The sequence below is a fragment of the Ovis canadensis genome, chromosome 18 (genome assembly GCF_042477335.2).
Source record: "Ovis canadensis isolate MfBH-ARS-UI-01 breed Bighorn chromosome 18, ARS-UI_OviCan_v2, whole genome shotgun sequence".
Lineage (NCBI taxonomy): Eukaryota > Metazoa > Chordata > Mammalia > Artiodactyla > Bovidae > Ovis > Ovis canadensis.
Genome location: NC_091262.1, coordinates 61,435,453 through 61,448,205, shown reverse-complemented (window position 1 = coordinate 61,448,205; position 12,753 = coordinate 61,435,453). Strand labels below are relative to the sequence as shown.

The 12,753-nt window shown below is 39.5% G+C and overlaps 1 protein-coding gene across 1 annotated transcript in view; it reads right to left on the bottom strand.

The window, feature by feature from the left end:
* The window catches only part of TTC6 (tetratricopeptide repeat domain 6), a 211,827-nt gene that overhangs the window by 118,397 nt on the left and 80,677 nt on the right, over positions 1–12,753 (bottom strand). The gene's annotated exons all lie outside the window — the stretch shown is intronic.

The window sequence follows — 12,753 nt, the reverse complement described above, 5'->3', positions numbered from 1 at the left end:
CCCTGTAGCTCAAAAGGTAAAGAATCTGCCTGCCAATGCAGGAAATGTGGGCTTGATCCTTGGGTTGGGAAGATCCCCTGGAGAAATAAATGGCAATCCACTCCAGTAATCTTGCCTGGAGAATCCTATGGACAGAGGAGGCTGGTAGACTACAGTCCATGGGGTAGCAAAAGTCTCAGGCACAACTTAGCAACTTAACAACAACTAACTATATATACATAAGAAGAATATACATAGGAGGTTTAAAACTTATCAACAAAAGTCTGAATTAAACCAAGAGATGAGGTAAATCAAAATCTGAAGGCAAAATGTGTCATTAATGACTGACTTACAGATGGCTTGAAATAACATTAATTTTTGTATTATCAGTTCAGTTGCTCAGTCGTGTCCGACTCTCTGCAACCCCATGAATCGCAGCACGCCAGGCCTCTCTGTCCATCACCATCTCCCAGAGTTCACTCAGACTCACGTCCACCGAGTCAGTGATGCCATCCAGCCATCTCAACCTCGGTCTTCCCCTTCTCCTCCTGCCCCCAATCCCTCCCAGCATCAAAGTCTTTTCCAATGAGTCAACTCTTTGCATGAGGTGGCCAAAGTACTGGAGTTTCAGCTTTAGCATCATTCCTTCCAAAGAAATCCCAGGGCTGATCTCCTTCAGAATGGACTGGTTGGATCTCCTTGCAGTCCAAGGGACTCTCAAGAGTCTTCTCCAACACCACAGTTCAAAAGCATCAATTCTTCAGCACTCAGCTTTCTTCACAGTCCAACTCTCACATCCATACATGACCACAGGAAAAACCATAGCCTTGACTAGATGGACCTTAGTTGGCAAAGTAATGTCTCTGCTTTTGAATATGCTATCTAGGTTGGTCATAACTTTTCTTCCAAGGAGTAAGCGTCTTTTAATTTCATAACACTATACAAAATATATAAAATGAGTATAAAGTGGAACTACACTGACTATTGCCATATTTCAATTTCACTTAAAAGTAGAGCCAATGTTCCCTCGAATGCTTGGTATACCATTACCTGAACAGACAATCACTTTAGAGCCACCAAATATGAAAACCAAGCACACCCATACCAGACTGACTGCACTTAACAATATGCTGAAATCCTCAGATTCTATCATATCAAACCAGCTCTTAAAAATCAGGCCCACCCAAAGCTAGGCTGGAGAAGACAGGCCTTTGCCAAATTAGGTTCATGGGGGAAAAAAAGCCTCCTATCTCACCCAGTTAAATACCTGAATTCAAAGAGAAGGTAAAGCTCAACTCCCAGCACAGTGGCTTATAACACACTGTCATTCAATATTCAATCCAATATGCTTTCCCAAACTGCTGAGGATGGAGAGGTGATGACTCTCCTGCAGCCTGTGTCTGAGATGTGTCTTAGGATCTACTAACCAGATGCACTCACATACAGTCTAGAAGAAGGCTGGCAAGCAGTCGTGGCAACACTGAGTTCTTCTGTAGCAGCCTTCCAGTTACATCTTTAGTGGGTAGGCTTTTTTGCCAGTGAATGTTTCAAACAGACATGGCGTATCTCCAGAATCAAAAGCTGTGGCAGGAGAGGCCACACAATCTCTGAGTCTCAGCTAAAGTGGTATGTTGCCAAGGTTGGCCTCCAGCTTTCCCACCTTCCTGACTCTACCAGAAGGAGCAGCAGGCATGGAAGCCAGTTAAACGTGCTATATGAGTCATCTCTGGAAAGTCCAGACTGCCTAGAGCCCATTCTTCCAATCTTTCCATTGATTTTACAAGCATCATATTCCCATTAGCAGATTCCTTTATGCTTAAAACAGCTAAAATTGTTTCTGTTTTCTGCAACTGGCTCCTCACTGATATATCCAGCAAAAACAAAAGAGCGGGATATTGCATTGTCTAGAATAATGAGCCAAGAGAGTACATACATGACAAGCAGGGAGGAGAGGGGTGACTTAAGAAGCTACCTTGAGGCACTGCTACATTTTTATCCAGTCCTAAGCCAAAGCTTTTGACTGTCTGGACCACAACAACTCTGGAAAATTATTAAAGAGATGGGAATACCAGACCACCTGACCTGCCTCTTAAGAAATCTGTATGCTGTTAGAATTGGACATGGAACAACAGATTGGTTCCAAATTGGGAAACAAGTATGTCAAGGCTGTATATTGTCACCCTGCTTATTTAACTTATATGCAGAGTACATCATGAGAAACACTGGGCTGGAGGAAGCACAAGCTGGAATCAAGATTGCCGGGAGAAATATCAATAACCTCAGATATGCAGATGATACCACCCTTATGGCAGAAAGCAAAGAAGAATTAAAGAGCCTCTTGATGAAAGTGAAAGAGGAGAGGGAAAAAGTTGGCTTATAGCTCAACATTCAGAAAATGAAGATCATGGCATCCGGTCCCATCACTTCATGGCAAATAGATGGGGAAACAGCAGAAACAGTAACAGCCTTTATTTTGGGGGGCTCCAGAATCACTGCAGATGGTAACTGCAGCCATGAAATTAAAAGATGCTTGCTCTTTGGAAGAAAAGTTATGACCAACCAAGACAGCATATTAAAAAGCAGAGATACTAGTTTGCCAACAAAGGTCCAACTAGTCAAAGCTATGGTTTTTTGGTAGTCATGTAAGGATGTGAGAGTTGGAGTATAAAGAAAGCTGAGCGCCGAAGAATTGATGCTTTTGAACTGTGGTGTTGGAGAAGACTCTTGAGAGTCCCTTGGACAGCAAGGAGGTCCAACCAGTCCATCCTAAAGGAAATCAGTCCTGAATATTCACTGGAAGGACAGATGCTAAAGCTGAAACTCCAATACTTTAGCCACTTCATGTGAAGAACTGACTCATTTGAAAAGACCCTGATACTGAGAAAGATTGAAGGCAGGAGAAGGGGATGACAGAGGATGAGATGCTTGGATGGCATCACTGACTCAATGGATGAGTTTGAGTATACTCCGGGAGTTGGCCATGGACAGGGAGGCCTGGCGTGCTGCAGTCCATGAGGTCACAAAGAGTCGGACACAACTGAGCAATTGAACTGAACTGAACTGAAGCCAAAACCAAAGTGGTCAGGATCATTTACCTATTACTGTCTTTTCATATCCCATATGTGCATTAAAAAAAAAAAACAACACAGAAATTCTGGTTGGTTGGAAGGAAAGTGAGAGAGGTCATTGGACATTGTAAAGTGCATAGCTAGTTCTGGTATATATGAACTGGAGATCTTAGTGGAAAGGCTACCCAAGGTTAGCAACTATTCCTGCCTGACAAAAATAAATCATTTGCTTTGAAATTTTTGTCCGAATTTTCCCTGCTTCCTTCTTAATTTCCAGAGAAAAGAACCAGTCCTTTTGAGAGATCCTCCCTTTGGAGATCACCACTATCTCAGTGGTTCAGACTGAAAATCTCTTCTTCTCCAACCTCTCCCTCATCCCAGCAGTAATCACTAGTCCTGACTCTTCTCCCTCCAGTGTCTCTCCACCCTGTTGCATTCTTCTCTCAACTGAGTCCTGTGATAACATTTTTGCTGTCCCTCACTTCCAAACTTTCCCTCCTCTAATCCATGCTACAGACTGGTACCAAAGTTATTGTCAGTTACCCTCTTCCAAATACTTTAGTGACTGCACACACACACAAGCTCCTGGCCTCGCCATTGGGGTCCTCCACACCTGGGCATCACCTACTTTACCAATTCTACTTCCCTCCCCAACACCCAGCCCAATCTTTCACTGCACAAAAGATGCTCTAGATTACTCCAGCTGTTGCAAGAGAGACAGGGAAACTGAACTACAAATACCTACAATACAAGGTGACTATGAAAACACTGAAAAGACGACTCAGGTCTCAACCATTCCATGGGGCCTTTACAAATGTCCCTCTGCCCAGCAAAAATTCATCTTTGCCTCCCTAGTTTCCCGGTACATTTGATCTGCAATTTCATTACAGAATATGCTGCATTTTGTTCTTTGTGTTTTTCACAGCAGATTACAGGCTAGTTGGGGTGGGGGAAGACTGATTCTTATTCATTTCCTGTCTCCCATGAGTACAGTAGATACTGAATACATATTGTTTAACACTGTGCTTGAAAAATCCCACAGCCAAAGCCAGTCCAGACCGTGTCCTGAGAAACTGAGAATAATGGGTTGGCATGATGTACTACACTGATTCTCAAGGTGTATTCCCTAACCAGCATCATTAGCACCACATAGGAACTTGTTAGAAATTAAAATTCTTGAGTCCCATTAAAAGGTCTGGGGAGAACCCCAGCCTTCTGTGTTTTAAACAGCCCTACAGTTAATTCTGATGCACAATGAAGTCTGAGAGGCACTGATGCACTGCCCAGACGGTAAAGCGTCTGTCTGTAATGCAGGAGATCCGGGTTCGATCCCTGGGTTGGGAAGATCCCCTGGAGAAGGAAATGGCAGCCCACTCCAGTATTCTTGCCTGGAAAATCCCATGGACTGTGGAGCCTGGTAGGTTACCGTCCATGGGGTCGCAAAGAGTCGGACACGACTGAGTGACTTCACTTCACAGTTAATTCTGATGCACAGTGAAGTCTGAGAAGCACTGATGCACTGCAGCCTTTCCCAGCAGTCTGATGGTAAGAATATTCTGGGATGCTGGTCAGATCTATAGCTCCCCAGATACTTCCTCTGGAGATTCTAGTTCAGTTGGTTTGGAATAGAGGCCAAGATCACTTAAACACTCCAGGTGGTCTTTATCCTCAGGAAAAAGCCTAAAAAGCACAGTGAGAAGAGCTAGCCTTTGGAACGAAGTTAAAAACCAGCATTTTAGCTTTAGTTTGGCCACTTGATGTGCTGTGTTGGGTAAGTCATTTTTCCTTCTTAAGGCTCCATTTCCTCATCTGTGAAGAGCAACAGTGATGGGATCTTTCAGCATCTAATGCTTAAAAATAATATATGTAACAAATTTGCACAAAGTTCAGAAAAATACATTAAGTAGTTGATATTACAATCATTTTTGTTATTATGACTGAGAGGACTGAATGAAGCAAACAAGCCTATCTCAGAGCGAGTTAAACAGTCAACATTGATCTCCCAAGGGCCAGAGATATAAAATAGGGTTCTTATTACAAGTTAGAAGAAGTTTGGAGAACATTTGCTCTAGGCTGTGAGCACTCTTAAAAATCTTCACCCACATCTTTTATGACTTACATAAAAGTGACTGCGGGCTCCATCCTGTGATGCATGGAGGGTTCTCCCTCCAGCAACCCTCTTACCCTCCCTGGTGTGACTCTATAACAACGGAGAACTTACACATCGCATCCTCCCTACCCCTTCCTTAGAAAATTCATTGTGCTCCTTGGGGTACTAAGCCTGGGGAGCATTCACAGGATAAAGCTCACAGCCATTTTTATGCAACTCAGAGAAGATGTGTTCAGAGATAGTTTGAGCATTCACGCAAAAAGTTTTGTCAAAGTAATACTTACATGCAATATCTATCCCAAACACCATTTCTTTAAGGGGCTCATAGCAAGCCATTAAGTTGATCGCACAATCCACTTATTGGGTCACAATCGACAACTTAGAAAACAGTAACTTAAAAGAATGTTGTTTCAAAAGCAAACTTCTCGGTCTAGAAAAGACTTTAAGAGCTCACCTTCTTGAAGATACTAATCTACAAATAATTTTGCTTAGTAAAGTCTTTAAAATCAATAGCAGAGATAATGAATATTTTCAATACTTTAAAAAATTCAGGAAACACAGTCTTCAATAAGATAATAAATCTAAAGAAAAATAAGCCAAAGAAGAATAAGAGTATAACTATGCAGAATCTTTTATACAAATATAATTAGGGAGGGGGGAATTTTATTTTAATCATTGTAACTTCATTGCTACATGCAAACAGTGACATCTGGTGGAATGACATTGCTTTGCTTTCAGACATTTTTGTGTGAAAGTCGCTCAGTTGTGTCGACTCTGTGACCCCACAGAGTGTGACCCCATGGACTATAGAGTCCATAGAATTCTCCAGGCCAGAATACTGGAGTGGGTAGCCATTTCTTTCTCCAGGGGATCTTCCCAGCCCAGGGATCGAACCCCGGTCTCCCGCATTGCAGGCGGATTTTTTACCAGCTGAGCCACCAAGGAAGCCCAAGAACACTGGAGTGGGTAGCCTACCCCTTCTCCAGCGGATCTTCCCAACTCAGGAATTGAACCGAGGTCTCCTGCATTGCAGGCAGATTCTTTACCAGCTGAGCTACTAGATGTTGGCAGATATGAAATCAGGCAAATTTCCAAATAAATTTTTTGGTGTTTCCATATAAAAACAAAAATATACTAATCTTATCAAATATTTATAATGTGTACTAACATAAATTTGTCATCCCAATTTATTTTTTAAAGTATGCTTAAGGCTTACTTAGGTATGGGGGCTACTTGTTGAAAATGAATTAACAAAAATCTAAATGAGGTTACTGTTGATGCTAGTCCTAACTGCCACCTACTGTGATTGGGGTGCAAAATTCTGCCTCTGTTTCCCCATCTATAACATGAGATGGTTAGGCAAGGGCAAGGCCAAGGTCTCTTACAGCTCTTATATTTGTGCTTCTGTCACACACATCACCAGCAAGACCACAAATGGGGCTTAGGTCTTATATTCTTTGGTATAATACCTTGGGTCATTGTCTGGATTATGTAGCAAGGAACAAGGCCAAGTAAGTTGTGGCGGGTAGGCCAGGTCAGGATTGACCTGATCACCGAGGAATGAATGGCAGACAATGCAAGACATGGGGATGGTGTGGAAAGTCAGTCCCAGATACCCACACTGGAAGGACATGTGGAGCAGAAGACAAAACAGACGATCCCAAATGCAGAGCTGCAGACCACAGCACTGCAGGTGACACTGGAAAGGTCTAAATGGGATGTGGGCACATTCTAGTGTGGGGACAGGAGCAACCGGTGACACGGGGTACAAATACAGGCAGTATTCCATGAGAGCTTTCAACAACTGAGCAATTAGTATCAGAAAAGTCCCCTCAGGGAGCAAGGCCCCAGCTTTGGCCCAGGACTCAGAAACAGAACTTCAGTTCCTAAGAAGGAACAAACAATACAAGATAAAATCCCCACCCGAATAAGTGTAAACCCTACTTTCGAAATTGGGTCATAACAGACCAAATACAAAGCATCAAGGGTGAGTAAAATATGACCCTTCCTAGTTTATATCAGGGTTGGTTCTGAAAACAAGATAAGAATCAGTATTTGGAATTGAAACATAGAAAAAAATAAGAGGAATTTTTATAAGGTCACAAAACAGTGAACTTATATATACACATATATGTGTGTGTGTGTGTATGAATATATATATAAATAATTCCCTGGTGGTCCAGTGGTTAAGACTCTGTACTCCCAATGCAGGGAGCACGGGTTCGATCCTGGGCCAGGGGAACTAAGCAGAAACTAACGCAACATTGTAAGTCAACAATGAAAATTAATTTTAAAAAACAGTGTGATATATTGGAAACCACATTTAGGATCAGAGCGACTTGGGTCTGAGTCCCAGCTTTCACCAGCTCTATAAATATGAACTGGTCAATCTCTGAACCTCCTTTTCTCCATTTGGGAAACAATGATTTCATCTATTGCATAGAGTGGTTGTTAAAAATAAATTATGCAATAAATGTACCTCAATAGACTTTCTACTAGATAATATTCTGTTTTCCATTTCAGATATTGCTACCCTACTCAAGATGGGGGGCTAGATAAAATCTTCCTGATGGAAGTACATTTTATATAGTTGATTTGTAAGCTGTAAGTAGTAAAGATAATAAGTCAAAATAATTACTCATATGTCTGCCCTCCAGTTTTAAAATTAAAATCCTCAAAGGATTATAAATGTCAAGATAACATCTTTAATGTCTTTTCTGTAAAATGTATGTATAAGTAATATATGCACATGCACAGAAAAAAAAGCCAAGAATAATCTTTCCACATAGAAAACTCAGTAGGAAAAGGTCGGCTTCTAGTACAATAGTTTTAACAATCACAGATGAAAACCACAGATGCAAAATCTTTCAATCCTGTCCTCTCCCACCTCCAACACCTTTCAAGAATACTACCAAGTGTATCTGATATGACAATAAATGAATATGAGATGATCCAGCCTACTATAAGAAAATTAATTTCTGATTGGCTTAACTAACATTCAATACTATGAAATCTACAAGGGAAACAACTTAGAAAAAATTAAAAATTAAAGGACAAATATATTCCCTTGTAGCTCAGCTGGTAAAGGATCCGCCTACAATGAAGGAGACCTGGGTTCGATCTCTGGGTTGGGAAGATCCCCTGGAGAAGGGAAAGGCTACCCACTCCAGTATTCTGGCCTGGAGAATTCCATGGACTGTATAGTCCATGGGGTCCCAAAGAGTTGGACACAACTGAGCGACTTTCACTTTCATATATCATATAAATAAAGCAAAAATAAGACAAAGTATAATTTCACTTTTTATCAATTTGGTGTAAAATATAAAAGGAAAATAGAAGGATCACAGTTAACAGTTTCCTGAATTTTCCTCCATGCTAAAAATCTGTTTGTGCATAATCACATATCTGTTTATATATTGGGTTCTAACTCCTCTCAGTACACAGAGCTCTAACTTATTCTTTGCCACAATTCTAATACAACCCATCACTGGATGCACTATAAAAAGTCTTCCATTGTTGGACACAAGTTTTTTCCAGCTTTTAGTTATTATAAGGACAATTATAGTCTTTAATCATTTATTTTAATTAATAATAGTTATCAGCATATAGATCATATGTAAAGCTATGATCCTGAATAAGATCACTTTGAGAGTACAGGCAGAAGAGAAAATTGATAAGCTTTGGGCACTCCAATGCTTTGAAGTCAAGAGATGAGGAGATACCAGCAAGGGAGACTAAGAAGACATAGCAAAGGAGGCAGGAATCAAGAGAGACTGCAGTCCTGAAGGCCAAGGGATAAAGGTGTTGTAAGGAAGAGCAGGTGATCAACTGTGCTAGGTGCTACTGAGAAGTCATGATGAGGACTGTGCTACCTTAAAGCAAATCTGATCATGTCATTCTTCCTCAAATAATCCTATCAGTGGCTTCTCAACACACTGTGAATAACAATCTCTCCCCCAGGTCCCCACACACATGCTCTCACATACACACAGAGAACATCTACAAGTCCTGCATAATCTTGACCCTCGTGTCCTCTCCAGAATCAATGGTATCACTTCTCTACTGATGGACATCTTCCTAATTCTCAAATGGGTTACAACTGTCCACAGCACAGACTCTCAAACTTCAGCTTGCAGACATATCATCTGTATTTTTAACAAGCTTCCAGGTGATGGTGATGCTGCTAGTCTGTGAACTATACTTTGGAGTAGCAAGAAACTAAAAATATTCTTTCCCCTCTTCCTGGCTATCTTCTGTTCATTCCTAGATTTCAATTTAAGTATCATTTGCTCAATCTTCCACAGATAATTGAAAACATGCTTCTATATACTGCCCATCTGCATATTAACTGTCAAACTCACAATAATTAATTCACTACCTTTCTTCTCTGCTGATCTCCAAATTCCCTGTGGCCAGAGATTGTTTCTTGTGTTCACAGATTCTTAACTCTGTCAGTCACTCAAGTTGTGTCCAACTGTTTGTAACCCCATAGGTTGTAGCCTTCCAGGCTCCTCTGACCATGGAATTCTCCAGGAATGAATACTGGAGTAGGTAGCCATTCCCTTTTCCAGGGGATCTTCCAGACCCAGGGATCAAACCTGGGTCTCTTGCACTGCAGGCAGGTTCTTTACCATTTGAACCACCAGGAAAGCTCCTCACAGATGCTTGTTGCTGCTGCTGCTAAGTCACTTTAGTCGTGTCCAACTCTGTGCAACCCCATAGACGGCAGCCCACCAGGCTCCCCCATCCCTGGGATTCTCCAGGCAAGAACACTGGAGTGGGTTGCCATTTCCTTCTCCAGTGCATGAAAGTGAAAAGTGAAGTTGCTCAGTCGTGTCCGACCCTCAGCGACCCCATGGACTGCAGCCTACCAGGCTCCTCCGTCCATGGGATTTTCCAGGCAAGAGTACTGGAGTGGGTTGCCATTTCCTTCTCCAATGCATGAAAGTAAAAAGTGACAGTGAAGACCCTCAGTCGTGTCTGACTCTTCGTGACCCCATGGACTGCAGCCCACCAGGCTTCTCCATCCATGGGATTTTCCAGGCAAGAGCACTGGAGTGGGGCGCCACTGCCTTCTCCACTCACAGATGCTTACTTAGTGCCTAACTCAAAGCCTGCCACACACTAAGTTTAAAAAATTTTTTAAACTGATCAATTTAAATGACTATTCAGACCTGTATTTCATGACATAGAAAGATAATTATGGCATAATAAGCTTTAAAAATCAGGTTACAAAACATTATTTACATAGCATTACCCAAGTTTTGTTCCATATGATTTATTTGCTAACAACAAAGTCCAGAATCATATACTTAAGAAAAGTATTATCTCTGGATGGCAAGATCTTGAGTAATTGTTGTCCTTTTTTGTATTTTATTGCATATTTGTATTTTTATTATTTTATAGCAAAATAACAAATGAAATTAAACTTTGATTTCTACCATTTAACCTCTGCTTTTCCAATTTTTGTTGTGGTAGTCATGACTGCTATTTTAATGCACAGAACTAACCATCTACACACGTTTTTCTAAAATACGACTAGAAATTTCCCTTGTAATTTGAAGTTCAGTTGAGGGCTAAATTTGGTATCTCTAATCTAAGCACGTCTTACCACCAGAAGCTGGCTATGAGGGATACCTGACTTGAGAGGGTCAGTCAATGTTTACTGACAGCATTTTGGCCACCCATTCTCTCTTTCTTGATGGTGGGTCAACAAAATATACATGCAATTTTACACAGAAAACTCACTAAAATAGAATGTAAGTCTACAAACAAACTTGATGACACATTGCAATTTAAGGTATGAAAAGTTGGCATTTCAAATTAGTGAGAAAAAGAGGATTTATTGAAAAAATAAACTTATTGTGCAATTAATTAGTCATTTGGGAAGGAAACAATAATGCTTAATCTTATCAAATTAATTAAAGATGGATCAAAGATTAAATTTTTTTTAAAGAAAGCAATAAAATTACTTGATGAAAATATGAAAAATATATTTAAATTTAAGTGTAGCAAAGCCCTTTCTAAGAATGACACCAAGACTAGAAACAAATAAAGGAAACTATTGCCAGTTTTCACTACTTCTGTATTAGTGTAAAACTTTTGTATGGTATAAAGCAGCATAAACAAAACTGAAAGCAAACAACAAAAATGTTTAAGGTCTTCATTAATATGACAAATAATTAAAATCTTTAATATAAAAAGATCATTCATAAATCAATAAGAAAAAGATGAATGATAACAGAAGATAAATTGGTAATTCTCAAAAGGATAAAAACAAATAACCAAGAGACATCTAAAAATATGCTCAATCTTATTAGAAATGAATAAAAGAAATAAAGAGATTTTTTTCTATAATAGATTAGGGAAACAAATCATGAAAATTGACAATTAATAGTTTGGTCAGATTGAAAGGAAATGAACAATGCCATCAATTGTTGGTAGGGATATAAGATGGTATAACTTTTCCAGGGAGAATTTCAGCAATATGCATCAAAATTTTTAAACCACAAAATTTAATAAGTAATTCCATACCAAGGAATTTTCTTAAGCTACAGATTGGTTAAGTTAGCAAATATTATGGAATAATTTAAATGTTCACACATAACCTTGAGTGAAAAATATCAGTCTATAGAATGCCATCTATGGTTTAAATTCATGCATACAGAGAAATGTTCACAAGGCTTTTCACCAAAATTCCATGCTATTCACTAAAATTCCATGCTAAGAATCCTAATTCTTAGATGTCTATAAACTTCTCTTTATAATATAGAAACTTCTATACGCAAAAGTATGATCAATATGGAGTATTTTTATAGTTCTCATCAAAATTGTTATTTAACAAAATAAACAAGTTTGAACAGTAGATTGCAATTTTAACTAAACTTATGTACCCACACTATCCCATTAAAGTATCCTTGGTGTTTCCCACAAATGACAATTACTATGTGCAAAATTAAGAAAGCACTAAACTATATAACCACAAGTGTTATGCTTTGTGGTTAACTGTTCCCTGCACAGAAAAACCAAAAAGCCACCAAGTGAAAAGGTATTCATTTTGTGTTCACAATTACCTTTCCTGAGACAACTTATTAGTACAGAAAAAAATATACATTTCTCTGAACTTGTAGGCTCAGCAGACAGATATATTTTGAAAAGGTTAAGCTATGTTTAGCAAGATAATCCTCAAGAAATGGATGCCAGAGAATTAAATATTCAGTACTTAAATTAACTTCTTATTTGGTACTTAGGAACAAATTGCCAAGAATTATCATCATCAAATAGAACATTTATTGACTCTCTGGGAAAAAGAAAGTGAGATCTGCTTAAGGAAAAAAAATTTAGAATTGGAAAGAAATCAGTATTTTTAACACTTTGCATGAATAATATAAGCTGTGAGTCCTCAAAAGAGGATGCCTGGCTTGCAGAGTGCCAATGGAAATGATTCAATATAGTTGTCTCATTGCATCTACTACTCTCTAGTTGTATCTACTAGACTATGTTTATGTCTTTATGTCCACTCTCCGCTTTAGGCTTTTAAAAGACATTTCAAAGAAGTTATATGGAACTGCTATTATCTATCAGAGAAACTGGAGC